This window comes from Lathyrus oleraceus, chromosome 2, assembly GCF_024323335.1.
Source record: "Lathyrus oleraceus cultivar Zhongwan6 chromosome 2, CAAS_Psat_ZW6_1.0, whole genome shotgun sequence".
Taxonomy (NCBI): domain Eukaryota; kingdom Viridiplantae; phylum Streptophyta; class Magnoliopsida; order Fabales; family Fabaceae; genus Lathyrus; species Lathyrus oleraceus.
In genome coordinates, this window is record NC_066580.1 from 305,285,169 (window position 1) to 305,303,370 (window position 18,202).

The following is an 18,202-nucleotide window of genomic DNA, read 5'->3' on the forward strand; positions in this document are numbered from 1 at the left end:
TGACATATACATTCATATGCATTAAGTCGGGGCTTTTGCTCACACCACGTTGGCCTGGATTGGCAAAAATTATGGGGCTTTTGCTCACACCACGTTGGCCTGGATTGGCAAAATTTTAAGTTGAAAGTTGAAGGCTTATGCCTTGATGCCCACTAAACTGGCAATGATTTTAAGTTGGGAGTTTTACTCCAAATGGTACCACATGCATGAAGAGTCGAGTCTCATTGAGTTGCATTTTATGTTGTTATTGAGTTGCCTTTACATTGTGTTTGAATATGATAATTGAGTTGACTGTGCCGTTGCCTAATGCATGATATAATTAGGGTGATTAACGCGTAGAATTACTTAACATAACATGATAAATTATAATATTGTTATATCGATTGAGGAACTCACCCTTACAGCTATATTTTTCAGGTAACGAGCAGTGAGTCGAATAGAAGCTAGTGCTTGAAGTCTAGTGTGGTTAGAGGGTCATGCTCTGATAGATGTAACATCGGGACGGGATGTTTGAATTGTTGAATAAATGTTAATTTTGATGAATTACAGATGTTGAAATATTTTATCCGCTGCGTATTGTTAAAGAAGTTTTATGTTGAATAAAATTGAGCATGACTGATTTTATATTGACTTTTGTGAAGAAGTCGTTATGTGACACCCTTGAGATGCATGATTACTCTGATATGTGTGATTTAATTGTTGTTGTTTTATTATTAAACATTTGGGGTATTTTAGAAGGGTGTTACACGTATCATACATCTTTACTAATAATTCATATATATAATTGTTAGGCATGAATCCTCCAACACTTCCCATGCATATCCAGTTGTTCATATTTAGATACCTACACTAAGGATATGACTCGTGCTTGTGTATTTGTTCCAATTAGAGGGAATCAGAAAACTGAGGCCTTCAGAGTGTATCTTGACGGCACATTAGTAGATGATATACACTTCTAGTTGTAACATGATCGTCGTCAGACGCGTCCCTTGGATGTCTTAGCCTTCTACTATGAATGGTTGGATTGTGGGTCATGTATGATGTATCCACATCTTCTTGAGCGCGTCATGCGCCAAATCGAGTATATGTAGTTTGTTTTGAGAGACTCATCTGATTTTATTCCTCATACTATGGTTCATAGAGATGTAGATGTCGTGTATGATGATTACATTAATCATCTAGTGTCGAATGAGCACGAGGTACCCCAGCTCTTAGCGAATGAAGATTCCTAGTGGTATTTTAGAGTGTCATGTCCTTATATGACATCGGATGCTCCGAGAGATTCACCTAGGCTAGATCATCTGGAGATACTAGAGGAGGAGCAGGTTAGGTTAAATCATGTCGTTAATGTGTTGCCTACATGTCATTTTATCATGGATCTTCTATGAGTGAGTATAGACAGAGGAATCTTTACAAAAGGATCTCTTTGGAGGAACATCGTGGATGTTGTTATTACTGAGACACAAATGGAACTGCAATATAAGAGACAATGTAGGAACAAAGGGTGTATGGCATATGCAGTAGTAAAATAATTTTATTAGGGATACTACTATAGTTTGTAGTTTATTTTGACTTTATTCTGGATTCAGGATTGATTCATTTATATATGGAATTTTTATCTTATTTGATTAGTGTATGGTTTAATTATATTATGATAGTATAGTTATAATACATGGTTTATTACATCGGTATATTTCTTTTTAAAAAGTTCAAAATTTAATGTCTAGGGTGAATATTGAAGTGTATATCTGTAACCTATTACGAAGATGCATCTCCAGATTCATTTATGTCAAAATGAGTGTGTCTCAGTTGGAAATGCATGGGGTGCGTATAGGGTGAATACTAAAGTGCATCTTTGTATCCATTTATGTCAAATGAGTATGTCTCAGTTAAGAATGCATATGGTGCGTATAGGGAGGATACGGAAGTGCATCTATGGACTATTTTCAAGCAAAAAAAAGGTGTGACTCATTTACACAAGCATTTGGTGTGAAATGGATGCGTCCAAAAATGGATTTCCGAATTTGTAAGAGTATTTTCAGTTTTCTTTATGTTGCTTCTCCACCACTTATAGTGGAAGAAGCGATCCCAAAATTTATATATGTCTTATTCAGATCTTCTAACGTCTTGTCTAACCTGACCTATTCTCACCCCTAATTATATATCTTAAAAAACTAATAACAACACATAAGTTGTCTTTAAAATATAACAATGCATAAGTTAAAGTTATTCCTCACATCACTTTCATCGTTATAGACGGAGTTACGCTTTTCATTATAAATATATTTCAAAATATAATATTATATGTGAAATTAAAAAATTTGTTCATTTCAAAGTACTTCTTAAGCATAAAAAATATCAAAAAAATAATATTAAAGAGTAATATAATTAACTATAAATTATATATAATTTAAAATATTAATTGCATTAAATATAAATATTGATTTCTTTCAACATTATTGAAATATTGTTGGTAATGATGTCTTCAAAATTGTTCTTCAATTCTTTGAACATAAATTAGGGATGACAATGAATTGAACCAACTCAAAAATATTTCAGAATTCGGTTTGACAATTAAATCGTTGAATTAGGTTTGTGAGCTAAATATGAGCGAAAAATTAAGTTCGTTAACTAAATAAGTTGAAATTGAACTATAAATACTTCAAATTGTTAGGTTCATGACTAAACTCAATTATATATGAGAATGATTATATTAGTTTTAAGAGTAGGTTTAAAGATTTACCCAAAATCTTAACCCTATATTTTCTTTTAATCTAATAATTTTAATGATAATTTATATTCTCAAGCGAGCAAAATATTTTTTAAAATGATTATACAAATAAAATCAATATCATATAAATTATATTTTTTAAGAAAATAATTTAAAAATCAACATATATTTTCTAATTTAAAAAATATATTTTAAATTTCTTTAAGCTTAAGAAATAGACTTTAAAATGTCAAATATATATATATATATATATATATATATATATATATATAATGACTTTAAAATAATGACTTTTAAGTCTGTGAAGCAAGTGAGTTGAACCTAATGAGATAAACCTAACGATTTGAACCAAATTATTCATGAACTTATAACGAATTGAGTTGAACTTAAATAAAGTTTGTATCGAACACGAACCGAGATTTGAGTTGAACCAATTCTTAACGAGTCGAGCCGAACTGAAGCGATTCTGACTTGACTCAACTCATTTCCATTCCTAAGCATACTTGAATTTTTGGTAATTACAATTCTAATAAGGTTATTCTTATTCTTAAATTTATGATGCTTCTATGATGGAATACTATAGGTTTATTGTTCTTGTCAATTTAAATTTTAAATCATATATCTAATTATGTTAAATATCATTTCTCTTCATCAAAGAGGTTTCATTAAAGGTAGGTATATTGATGACTGCATTTGCCTTGCTTTTTGAAGTCATCAATATTTTACATCAAATAAATTTTTATGATAACTTGGCTCTCAAAATTGATATTAGGAAAGTTTTTGACACACATGATTGATCATTCTTATTAGGGTTCTTAAAGATTTTGGTTTTAATTCTCAATTTTGTAATTGGATTTAAACTATTTTCCACTCAACTAAATTATATATATATATATATATATATATATATATATATATATATATATATTATATATATATATATATATTATATATATATATATATATATAATATATATATATATATATATATATATATATCAATGATAAGGATGCTAGTTTCTTTAAGTGTTAAAGAAGGTGTGAGATGGGGTGATTCTCTCTTTATTGTTTTGTATAGCTAAGGAAGATTTTAGTATATATATATATATATATATATATATATATATATATATATATATATATATTATATATATATATATTATATATATATATTACTCATTTGGTTAATGATGGTAAGTTATCCCTAATAAAGGGTGCTAGAAATATATTGGTTTCCTTTCATGTTATGTGTGTAGATGACCTGATAATAAAGGTCCCTAGAAGAGAATAAACCTTAACTCAATAAACTCAAATAACATCATAAAGAGCGACAGACAATTCATGCAAGTGTGATCTCACGTGTCATGGGTCACCTAATTTGGACCACTGCGCCTAGATCATGGGTCACTCAACCCACATCTGAACCCATCAAGGGAAAACTACTATATATGTGTCAAGACATTTGTCCTTAAAAGGGTCGGTGTTTTCTACTTTCCAAAGAAAGAAACTATTTTTCCTACTAATGGGGAGAACTGGTCTTCATATTCCCACATTTTAGTCAAGCTGTTGGGAGAAAACATGTTCTTCACACAACAATTTGGCCTACAAGATAGGCCGATAAATACACCAAACCTTAGGGTTCGAGGATCATTAACTTTTCAAAAATTCGGAAAACCTCAAAATCCTTTTTCACTCCTCACAAGAGTAAGGTTCATTTCATTGTACTTCTCGCAATTACAATTGGCGCCCATCATGGGTTATCTGTAAAACTGACATATATCACCCTATCAATTAATAATCAAATTCCCCAATCATCTCTCTCACTGTGGTGCCACGAGGAGGCACAAAAATAACTAGCAATAATAATTGCACTGGCAACGATAGCGACGTAGCAAATATGTGAACTGCTATGGAGAAGTTGCATCTCTCCAACCAAGTCTTGCAGGATAATGTCCCAACCCTTTATAAACAATACCATGAAGACAGGATTCCCAAATAAAAAGAGGTCATGGATTCCCAGCCTTTCTCTTAGGAGATATATGGCGCCCCCTTACTAGAAAACTTCAAAATGTCTTCATTAGGGAAGTTTAAAGGAATAAGCGACCCCTATGAACACATCGCCACCATCAATACTCAAATGAAAATAATTAGAAATTTTGACTCCTTGAAATAAAAAAGTGTTGTCTAGTACTTTTAAGTAGGTATCTCTTATGTGGTTTATGAACCTCCCATGTTTGTTAGTGACTAGTTATCAAAACCTCTCGAGGAAACTAGTCCATAAACTTTCGGCGATTAAACACCAATATGTTTTAACTATAAGTTTATCCAATGCCTGTTGGGGAACAATGAGTCCCTTAGGGATACATCTCCCGATTTAATAAGGTGACTATAAGGTAATATATCAAAACTAATAGATATTTGTAAGAGCATTCCATGATGGTTTGAAGGTTAAACACTTCAGCAAATCGCTCACCAGAAACTCCTTGTCTCTATGGATGAAATTATGACAATGAGTGAGTGTTATATCAAATTGGGGAGATCAATACAGAAAATAAAGTCAAGGATATCAAGGAGAGTGCTATCAGTGGTTCTGATTCGTTGCAGCAACAATGCATGAGCTGCTACACTTAACATGTTGGGGATAAGGTGACTTTTAAATGCGGTGGGAGGCACATAGGTAACTTTACGCCTCTCAACACTCTTCAAGATCAAATTCGGTGTAATGTTTTTCACACCCACAACATCCCACCTCCGTCGACTCCCAAGTCGAAGATCATAGCCCAAGCCAAATAGGTGGTAAAAATACCACAAGGTGGAAATTCATCACGCTGACAACTACCACCAACTCAAGAGTGAGATTAGGTTGCTTATTCAAGAACGCCACTTGTAAAGTATGTCAAAGGAAGCTCTCAATAAGCATAAGGCCAATCCAAAAGCCTCTGGTTTATAAAAGACAAATATCCATAAAGAAGAGAATATGATATGTCAATCCTTTATATGCTTATTACCATCACAATAGCGTTCTTTGGAGGGGCGCATAATCTAGTTCCTTCTGTAGAAGATATGTATTCCAAATCATGACGATGGAAGATTTTCCCATTAAGCAAAGTCAAACCTAGAAGATGATCCAGGCCCTAAGACCACCTTCTCCCATAGAGACTTAGTTGAGGTCTTCCCTAATTAAAATGATAATATGGTAATAAATTTACAATGTGTAGGTTGGTAAATCAAGCTAGTATTAATATATTCGGGAAGTTTAGGTGACGTCATGTACATGGCGGTGTATGTAACACCCTAAAACCCTAACGTGTAATAATACAAACTTACAGAACTATACACATAGGGTGTCACACAAACACACCATAAACCTGCTCCGTAACACGGGTTAAATATAACAAATAATAACAAATATATGGCATCACATGGTCGCTTACACATAGGCTCATCATAGTGGAATTAATCACGTAAACAACTCAACAATTAATTAAGTCTCATAATAAGTCTTATTTTTAAAAATAAAACTTGGTTATGGAAAAATGCCTTCAACATCAAACAACGCATAACATGACGAGTTATAATATCTAACTCTCACAACAACAACATTAAAAAACAATATTAAACAATAAAACAAAATGTTAGGCTACCCATTGTTATAATTCAGAGCAACACAATCTAAATATCACATAAAATGGGAAAAGAAGAATAACATCAATGTCATCCTTCAATTTCTAAGAAGTTACTCATTTATTTGCTCTATGTACCTCAAGAAGGAGCACAAAACCATACAAACAACATAAGGGTGAGAATACACTCAAAATTTATAATGGTTCTAAAGTATGCAAGGGTAGCCTAAAACAACATCAACACCCACAAATCTCATTCACATCAATTCAACACAATTTGTTCACATTAATTACAACAACTCAACAACTCATTCACAACCACCTTCATGTTGTTAGAACAAGATTTGGTTTTGCATCTGGCCTTTAGCTTTGATGATAACAATGCATTATTTCTTAGAGAACAATTTTGTACACTAATGGTTTTTATGTTCTGACTCTGAAGCAATGATGTGTGACATTATCAGATTATGGAATCAATGCACTTTGACTCTGAAGAGATACAAGTGCTTTACAAGATGTTGTCAAGTTCTGGAAAGCTCATAGATAACGATTCAGATGAACATTCGTGTTAAAGATTCTGACTGTGACTCTGATTGAAGAGCCTCTAAAGGTTTGTCTGCCTTAAAGATTCTGAGCTCAAGATCTGAAGATTTTGAAGAACAAGATCTGAAGACTCTGAAGATCGGGTTCTGAGGAACTGTTTCAAGACTCTAAAGACCAAGGTTCTAAATATTTTGTCAACTTGTCTCTTCATCCTTCTAAGCATGCTTCAACATCATTTCATCATAAGCCTCTGAATATTAGAAGATAAGATCAAAAGGTTTTGCATAAGGAAAATAGTACACAATACAAGATCACCATTTCCTCCACTACACTGATTTTGTGGGCTAAGGACAGTACTATTGTACCATTTTGGATCCTATATGCAAACTGTTATGAAATAGACAATTTAATTCAGTATTCCAATTCTATCCTCCAACGGTTATTTTATATGCCTATATAAAGGATACTTGAAGATTGGAAGATACTGTTAATTCACTACGATCACAACTACGATATTACACACGCTCTTGCTGAAATCATATTATTTATGTGTATAGTTTTGTAAGCACACAAGAGTTTTTGCTTGTTATTGTGTGAGAAATATTCATTGTATTAACTTGTGTTAATTTGCTTTCTTATAAGTATTCTTTGTAAATACAACTTTTAAATCTCAAATATATTTGAGTGGTTTCCTTGATATATTAGGTTTTAGATAGATAAACTCAAGAAGACAAGGACGATTTGTCTTTGTGGTGTTTGTAATTAGGTTTTGGTTATAGTGGATTAAGTCCTTCTTGATAAGGTGAGATCACCTTGGTAGGGTGGATTGAAGGTATCTTCGTTAACAACAAATCAGTATAAAAATAACTCTATTATTTTTCTTGTTCGTGTTTTTTTTGATTGAGTTGTTTTTGAAAAAGATTTTGTTTTTAGAAACCCAATTCAAACCCACCTTTCTTTTGTTTCCTACTACCTTCAATTGGCATCAGAGCTTTGGTTCTGGTCTTGATAAGATATCAAACATTTAACATTGTCAGATAAAGATCCAGTGTGAAACTGCCCTTCCATGACCAGTTGCTCAAACAAATGATAGAGATCACTAGAATGTTAAACATCCAGTTTGTAATGGAGATAGATTTGACTATTGGAAGGATATAATAGAGAGTTTCTTTCTAGGTCACGATGTTGATCTATGGGATATGGTAGTTGATGGCTACGTACACCTAGTAGATGCAAGTGACAATAAAATGGAAAGAAGAGTGATGACTGATCAATAGGAGAAAGACTATAAGAATCATCACAAAGCAAAAACTATCTTGCTAAATGTTATTTCATACATTGAGTATGAGAAAATCACCAACAAAGATACTGCTAAATCTATATTTGATTTTATGAGGATGACGCATGAAGGGAATGCACAAGTTAAAGAAACCAAGGTTCTTGCCTTGATTCAAAAATATGAAGAATTCAAGCTGGAAGATGAAGAAACTATTGAGAACATGTTCTCAAGGTTCAGACTCTTATTGCTTATCTTAGGGTCTTATACAAAGGGTATTCTACTGTTGATCATGTTAAAAATATCATCAGAATTCTACCTAAGCATTAAAGACCTATGGTAATAGCTATGGAGTTATCAAAGGATCTTAACAACACTTCTCTTGAAGAACTGGTTAGTTCTTTAAGAAGTCATGAGATTGAGCTCGAGGAAGATGAGCCCAAGAGAAAGAGCAAGCTTGTTACTCTGAATTCTTCTGAAAGATCTGAGAAGACAATATCTCTTCAAGTAGAAATTAATGAAGAGTTTGAAGAGGATTCAGAAGAAAAAGATGAATTGTCTCTTCTATCCAAACGCATTAATCAACTTTGGAAGAAAAAGGCAGGGCAAATTCAATGGACAAAGAAGAACATGTGGTTATTCTGAGTCCACTTCTAGATCCAAGAAGGCTGGATGGGCTGGAAAATAACTCATGTGCTTTTAGTGCAAGGAGCCTAGCCACTTCAAGAATGAGTGTCCTAAGTTAAAGAAAGAAAGGCTTAGAAATAGCTTTAGAGGAAAGAAGATGGGTCTAATGGCTACATGGGATGATTCAGAGTCTCCAGAAGATGATTTTGAAGAAGATTAGGATAACATGGTATTGATGGCTTGCATAGAAGCTCCTACATAAATGATTAAATTAGAATCGGAATTTGAGTCAGATTCTGAAGAGGTATTTTCTTAACTATCTCATTCTGAGCTTGAATCTAGTTTATCAGAAGTTCTGGAGAAGTATCAGAATCTTTTGGAAAAATACAAGGATATGAAGAAGATTCATGTATCTGAATCAGAAGCTTAGTGTAAACTTCAGAAATACTTTTCAATTTTGAGTGAAGAAAATATTATTTTGAAAAACAACAACTATGTTCCTCAAAGCAAGAGTTTCAACCCGAAAAGAAAATCATTTCTAAATCCTCTATAGGTTTTGGAGATATCATAAAGAAATATGATAAATCTTTCCAGAAATTTCTTGCAAGAAGCCTGAATAGAAGCCTGATGGCTTCCATGATTTATGGTGTTAGCCGAAACGGGACAAGGGGTATTGTCTATGACTTTGAAGACGAATCTGATTCTAAAAAAGATGACAAGCCAAATACTCTTTAGTCATATTTTGTTCCTTATGGGAAACAAAATGATGTTAGGCCTAAAGGTAGAAATATTTCTAAACTTAAGGCTAAAACAAAACCTCATGCACGTTCTAATCATGCATTCATGTATAGATATTCTGCACAGAAACCCAAGTTCGTTAAGAACTCTGGGAAAACTAACCCAAAAGGATCCAGAAAGATATGGGTACCTAAGGATAAGATAGTATATGTTGCAGATATCCTTAGCAGCAAAGTTAAGACACCAATCATGGTATCTGGACTCTGGATGCTCGCGACACATGATGGAAAGAAGGCATATGTTCTGAACTTTGAACTTAAGCCCAAAGGCATCGTCAGTTTCAGAGGTGATCAGAAAGGGAAGATCATTGTCTCTGGAACAGTAGGTAGCAATACACTTCCTTCCATTACTAATGTTCTTTTAGTTGAAGGATTAATGCATAATATGTTGCCCATAAGTCAATTAAGTGACAATGGCATACAATGCCTTACCCAACCATGTAATCAACACCATATTTAGAGTAATCTCCCCCCCTGTAGCGGGGTATTCATTACCTTTAGATTTATTGATTAAATCAAAAGTAAGCATACAATTCAAGTCGCCACCGCACTTCTATTTATCCAAAGGAAAGGTTAGAAAGCGAACAAAAACCAAGTAAGAAGTTTTATCAAATTAAAAACTAATAAAAATGTCAGAGATCTGGGTAAGGGTGTTGGTTATGAAATTGGAAGGTTTTAAGCACCCAAAACATCCTTAGTACTCTAAGGGAGCCCTTTTTGCAAGTGTATTGTAGGTTGGTGTTTGTGAAAATATTTGTGCAAACATGATCGGGGAGATGAGAAGAGAGTATACATATTTACAATTTTGTTGTTTGAATGGATAAACCCATTCCCTACGTACCATCACAAAGGTATGCTCAAAACCTCGTAGTTCGGGGTAAACATCTCAAATATGGGTGAATTGTTTTGACCAAAAGCCTTAAGGTCTTTTGTTATCAAAGGGAGAAAACTCAACCTAAACCAACAATCCACCATGTGAGGAGAGCTTCAACATACTAGTGAGGGATCCACCCTATAATAAGTATGGAAGACTTATAGTCCAATCACTAAGGATAAGGTGAGGTTTACATCAACCACTATGATAACTCAAACCTAATGACTAATGTTTATGAAAAAAGGTTTTAACAAAGGTGGCCATTGGAACCACAAAATCAACTTGAAGTGAGTTGTATTTACAAGTTAGAAGTATTCACAAAATGAAGTCAAAGTTGGCTTAAGATTCATTCAAAATAAGTATTAGTGAAAAGAGTTTGAAAAATCAAAGGCATAAGGCCTAGGTTTCTAATTTGAAAACAATGTCAAAGTTTGCACAAAATGAGTTTGGCTTGGGTTAGAGTGGAGAGAAGAAGAGAAAGGCTAGTCCTAAACATGCAAAGATAAGAGAAGAGATAAAACCCTTGGAGTTTCTTTTCTTGAAATCATAAAGATAATTCAAGATGCTCATTTCCTTTGGACTTAGAAATTAACTCAAGCAAACAATCAAATATTATATTCAAGCTCCTAGGATCTCCATTTGGCTTGTCTTTCTTAACTTGGCTACTCATGACAATGGTCCTTCTTACTATCTAAAGTTTGGAATCCCTATCACACAAGAGCAAACATCAAAAAGTTAACAACACAATGAGAGAAATGGACAAAGAATGAGTTTAGATTAGGGGTCCTTTGAAGTTAACTTTCAAGATTTAGCATTCTAAAGGCATGAGGCCTAGTTGCTCTTCAACAAGTTTAGCATTCTAAAGGCATGAGGCGTAGTTTCTCTTGAACTCCTTTAAGCATAGGTAAGGTCCTAATTCTAAGTCCTTTCTCCTTTTTGCATTGGGTTCACACAATCAATCGCAAAACAAACACAAAAGAACAATATATTTATATACAATAATGAGCTCAAATGAGCAAAAGGAAAATGACATAAACATAAAATATGTGCTCAAGTGAGTAAAGGGAAAAACAATATGAATAAATGAGCAAGAAAGTAAATTGCATTAAAGTAAATTGCAAGAAATTAAATGCTTGAATTTAAAGTTAGTAGTTAATGGTTATGCTAGTGTGTCATAAGACAATTTAGCGCTATGTTAAGCAATCGTAAATGGACTAATGTAGTAGTCACACCTATCTGAGGCCGGTCAATAAAACTATAGGCAAATAAACACAAGTTAGAGATCATGACTAGTAAGCCAAGCTCCTACAACTTGCCATGCAAAAAGAAAAGAGGAAAGGCCTTGTATGGATTTCAGGTTCTCTGCTTGACCAAGAAGCAACCTATCTTGGACACAAAACAACTCACTTGATCTCTGATCAAGTTGAGTTTGATTTGGATCAAAGAAGGTTAAGCCTCCCATATGTCAAGACTAACCACAAATCATTAATTCATTGGCCAAAATAAAAAGAAGAAATAAGATGAAGATGAAATGAAATGGAAAGAACAAAAGGAGAATTCAAATGAAATGTCAAAACACAATGATCAAAATATGGATCAAACCATCATCAACTAATGTAAAACAGAAGAGAAATGAAGATTATAGGTCAACAAAGTCAAACATATTTTTTGGTATTTTTGAAAATAAAATAAATGCAAAATTAAAATGGTTAAAATATGGTCAAACCTCAAATTCAATTCTGTGAGCACTCTAAGTATTAACCCTTTTTTTCCTTTCACAAGTAATATTTAGATAGTAACACCCGTTCTTGTAAATAACAATCGAAATGGTTTTTGTTGAGTACAACGGATGTGAGGGATGCTAATACCTTCCCCTTGTATAACCGTCTTACTCACCCTTTTCTTTTTTCCCTGGATTTTATCGGTGTTTTCTCTTTCCTTCAGGAATATATAAAGTTCGATGGAGATTTTGTTTTATCTTTGAGTGTGCGATGCGCTCGAGTATATTTGGCGTAGCTTCAACTGGCGACTCTACTGGGGACCTTTCCTAAGCAAGTAGAGCCCAAATTTGTTTGCTTCTTTTTATGCTTTGGGTGTTTATCTTTATCGTTTACTCACTTTATCTTTATGTTATTTATTGAATTACTTTATTGCTTCAAATATTCATATGTTGCTTTATTCTGGATATTGTTTGTTATACTATCTGTTTGGATAGGATGATATTATATGAGAGAAGCTCTACACCCGAGCTTGAGCATACACATATGATCAACTCATGGATAGTCCTGTTGGCCTGTGTTTCGCGCATTGGGTTGGCACGAGAACCACACCCAAACTAGATCACTTGGGAGTACTTTTATCCTGGGAGAATTCGTTACGGCAGTGTATTTTCATTTGAGTCAATGACTCTGTGAGACCTTTTAGGGACCACCTTTGAGAAGTAGTACACACCTGTGAAAGGGGATATTGTTTTTTTTAGGAAACCAGGACCCTTCATACCATTGATCTCTTATATACATAGGACCTTTGATCTTATATTGAGTTACAGGACATGTTATCCAGATTTTCCAGATCATACTTGACATTTGATCCTATATTGAGCTACATGGACAGATTATCCAGAATTTCCAGATTATACTGAACTTTTGAATCTAAGATTCTTACATACCATTTCATCATATTGAAATTAATTTTTTCATGTACATTTCCATGGAACTCAACAGACAAGTATTTGTTTAAGTGGTCATTAGAGAACGGATTATGTCAGAAGAAGCATTTGTAGTTACAAGTTTGTGGAACCTCCGTTGAAGACTCCAAGAGGATTGAGATCTTGTTTGGTTCTTGATAACAAAGATGATTTCCAGAAGACCTACGGCAATCTTCTGGGTCTTCTCAATACCGAAGTCAATACAACGATTGTCCATACTCTTCTACAATTATATGATCCTCCATTGAGGTGCTTTAGATTCCAAGATTATCAGTTGGCTCCAACTCTGGAGGAATATTCACACCTTTTGGGGATTGAGATTCAGGATCAGGTTCCATTTGTCCATACAAAGGAGCTTCCTAAGTCTCACGATGTAGCTGAAGTCCTTCACATGGAGAAGAAGGAAGTGGAACTTAACCTTAAGCCTAAGGGTGAGACTCATGGTTTTACTCTAAAGTTTCTGGTAGACAAGGTTGTTACCTTTACTGAAGCTGGAAGTTGGAGTGCTTTGAATGATATTCTTGCTTTGATCATATATGGGATTGTATTGTTCCCGAATATGGAAGACTTTGTGGATCTAGCTTCGATCCATATCTTCATGGCAAAGAATCCTATTTATGCTCTTCTTATTGATACTTACTACTCTATCCACGTGAGGAATTAGAAGAGGAAAGGAACCATCATGTGTTGTATTCCCCTACTGTATAGATGGTTTATTTCACATCTACCCAGCAAGGGTCCTTTCGTTGACAACAAAGGCAATCTTAAATGGTCGCAGAGGATCATGTCTCTTGCAACTGAAGATATCTCCTGGTATTCTAGAAGCTACAACAATGTCAAGATCATCCTCAATTGTGGTAATTTCCCTAATGTTCCCCTCTTAGATACAAATGGTGGAATTAACTATAATTTGAGATTGACGATGCGTCAGTTGGGTTACCCAATGTTAGACAGACCAGACTCTGAGTAGTTGGAGGATTTTGTCTTGTACGAAGGGGTTGAAAATTCACAGTTTCAAAAGAGGATTATCATAGCATGAAGAGAAATTTTTCGCCAAGGAAGGGATGACTTGGTAAAGAAGAATTAATTGCAAAGGAAGCCTATACATAGTGGGTTAAGGAGAGGGTCAGGGAAGTTTTGTTGTTGTTTCCACCTGAGCCTTCCATGAGCATCAAGCCTGTTGTTGTTCCTATTTTAGAGGTTAACGAACTCAAAGAGATTATCAAATTGTTAGAAAAGGAGAATGATGATCTCTGATCTAACATTGGTAAACTCATTTTGGATAGAGAGAACTTGAAGCTCAACCTTAACTAGAAAAGGGAGAGAGCTGTCAAGAAAGCCAAAGATATTCATGAAGAACAATACAAAAGGACAAAAGTAGGTGAAGCCTTGAAGGGTACTTATGAAATCCTTTCTGCTAAGAAGAAGCAACTTTCTGAAGCATAGTACAAAGCCTACAAGACGGAGATCAACTTCCAACACTAGGTCAAGAAACTTCAAGACCAATTAGAGACTTGCAAGAAGGAGTTGAAAGAAGAACATGACCATGCCAAATAGCTAGAAGTTTCTCTCTCTCTCTCTCTCTCTCTCTCTCTATCAACACCAAGTCTATTTGGACAAGAGCTTTGAAGAAATCTAGGAGATGAAGGGTCAAGCTCATAAGAATCTTGAAGATACTAATCTGCTCAAGCAAGAGGTCACTCATTGGGAGAGACACAACTGTCATCTTCAAGTTCTTTTGGATCATAAGGATTCCTTCATGCAGGATCTTATAAATGGGCCTAATCATACGTTGTTGCACAATCTTCTCAAGGATGCACAATACTGGAGTGGCAAGAATGCACGTCTAGCTCAGTTTGTTGTTCACACACTAGAAGATCTGCCCAAGCTGTTGAAGGAAGCTTATGATGTTATATTTCCATATGACACTCCTTCGGTTGTATTTCATTTTGTCTTTGTTTGTAGAGTTGTGTTTGAGAGGTTTCAGTTCGATCATGTTGTAGCTCGATGAGCAGATTGTTGATTTATATTTGTACCCTTTATTTCTTCCATATGAATAAAATACGTATTTCCCTTTATTTGGGAATTATCTTCTGTCTCTATTTTTATGCTTTATGATTTCTCATAATAGTAGACAGAACTCACGATTCCTTGGAAATAATTAATAATAATAATAATAATAATAACTTTTTTCCATGCATGCATCATTTGCATATCATATTGCATTTCATGAAGACAATACCAAGAAGCTCACTGTTACTTGGTCTTTTGTCAAAAGATCCACTGCCATCAAGTTGATTACCCGATATCTATTTTGAATTAGAAGCATGTCCTAGATCACCATGGAAGAACTATGAAGAGATCAAGAAGCATTGAAGGTTGAAGTCAACCAGCTAAAGACTAAGATGAGCCTGATCATGGAAATTTTGTAGGCAAAGATGAGGAAGGAAGACAATACCATGCCATATGTTGTTCCAGAAGTGGTCACTCCGATGAACATGCCTGACTCCACCCCGTATCAGAAACTGCCTCATGGATATCATCCATAATCAGGACCTTCAAGGTCTCCCTATCAGCGGCCATTTCCTGTCCCCCGACCAAGGCAGAGGAACCTAGTGCATAACCAATATCCAAATCAGCAGCGGAACTTTGCTCAATAGGGAAGAAAAGGACCAAGAAAGCCTCCAAAACAGTTTGACCTAGTGCCTATGTCGTATGGTCAGCTTCTTCACCTTTTGTTTAATATCTCTTTTGTTCAACTAAGGGAAGCTAAGGCTCCTCCAACACCTCTTCCACCAGAGTACGATGTGATTGTCAGGTGTGTATTCCATTTTGGGGCACCTGGACACTCAATTGAGGACTGTAAAAGCTTCAAGTACAAGGTACAAGATTTGATCAATTCAAGGGTTATTTAGTTCACAATGCAAGGCCTGAACATAATATACACTCCCATGTCTCCGCAGGAGGGCACATATGCAATGTCATGATCAGTGCAAGTGGAAGCTAAGGTAGATTTGAAGAGTCTACATCTGTGGGAAGAGTTTGAGAAGGATCTCTTGAAGATTGTTGTGTCAATCTCTGCAAGCCTAATAATTCCAGTTTGAGGATATGAAAATAAGGCCGATTACGCAAACATTCATTAGTTTTGTTCAATCATTTTCATGTGTAATTTTCTTGATTGCCATTTGTGATATTCACTTGTAATAAACTCGTTTGTTTTTTAATAATAATGAAATTGAAATGAATATGCATGTTTTTGAATCAATCCATTTATGTTTACTCATACTTTATTTTGTCAATATCTAACTTTTATTTGAGCATAATCGAAAGGAGAATGACGAATTGAAAAACACAATATCATTGCACATATATTTTTTAATAAAATCTTACTGATGATGTAAGGCATTTCTTCAAATCCCAAACACCGGAGGTATAAGGAAGATAATCCCTAGTCAACCCATTTGAGCCAAGGAGTAGGAGTTTCTTTCTGAACAGAAAAACCCTCAATCTTAATATGAGGCAGGGTAGTGTTCATCTAATTTGACTATGCGTTCAAATCCCAAAGATAAAAATGGAGTATCTTATCTAAGGATCAACCACGTCTTATCCATCACGAGAGGTCGGAAACCATAAATCCATAATGATTGTCCTTCACCAACAGAGGAATGAGGCAGTCACAATCCCTTCAAACCAAATGAACAGATGTCACACGATTTGTTCTGACAAAAGAAAAAGCAACAAGAAAACAAAAATAAAGAGAAAGAAATCTCGCTAAGTCAAAAACTCAAAGATGAGTGACTTAGGAAAATATTACGGCACCCTTGTGGATTGCAAATCTGAATCAACCTAGTAAAAGTAGAGAAATAAAAAAAACAAAGCAGAAAGAGGAATCAAAAGAAAATCCTCAACAAGAACAAATTTGTGTGGCTACAAAGCAAACAAGAAGCGGGTGATTCTCACTCCAAAAACCTCGTTAGTTCATTAATCATCACTTCAAATTCCCTTTTGGAAGATGAATGTTTGTGTCGAACTATCTTAACGTAGGACTAAAGAATATCACGGAGAACGGATGGGTTAGATTAGGTTTGAGCCTTATATCCTTTCTTTCTAAAACCGTGAACCAGGCCACGTTACAACCCTTAAAAGACCTAATTGAATCAAGGTTTATTTCAAAAGCATACACTCAGTAAGATCATGTTAAAACTGGCTCCTAAGCGATTCGCTCATCATTTGTGTTGATATTGATATGACATTCCCAATCAGTGATATATTCATTGTATGTTGTCATTCCAGTGAACATGCTTGGATTTCAAAACATTGCGATTATCATTTTTAAAATGAACATGTATTACTTGTGAGTAAGCATTTGACATCAAGAAAGATTCCAAAATGGACGTGAATTGGAAATCTTAATTACACCAGAAGAGAAGAATTCCTAAAGACTCTGCTAAGCAGAGGAAAATTACTTCAAATGATTTAATCAAAGGACAGAACGCCTGAGAACAACATTGAGAAGAGATATGCCATCTTGATTGATCGTACTCAGAAAGACAAAACGCCTGAGAACTCCGTTGAGCAGGGGCGAATCATCTTGATAGATCATACCAAAAGTGCAGAATGCCTAAGAACTCCGTTGAGCATGGGCAAGCCACTTCATTATATCACATCAAGAAGCAGAATGTCTAAGAACTTTGTTGAGCAGAAAGACAAGACGCTTCAAATTTCAGTCCATCTGAGGCAATCACATCAAGAAATTTCTACAAGATTCAGTTAGTATGGGGTAGTTATGTCAAGATTTAATTAATCTCTCCAAAGATCAGATAGTCAGGGGGCAAATCACTCTAGTTGATCGCATCAAAAGACAAAATGCCTGAGAACTCTATTAAGCAGGGGAAAATCATCTTAATAGATCATACCACAAGTGCAGAATTCCTGAGAACTCTGTTGAGAAGGGGCAAGCCACTTCATTTGATCACATCAAGGAGAAGAATGTCTAAGCTGTTGAGTACAAAGGTAAGATGCTT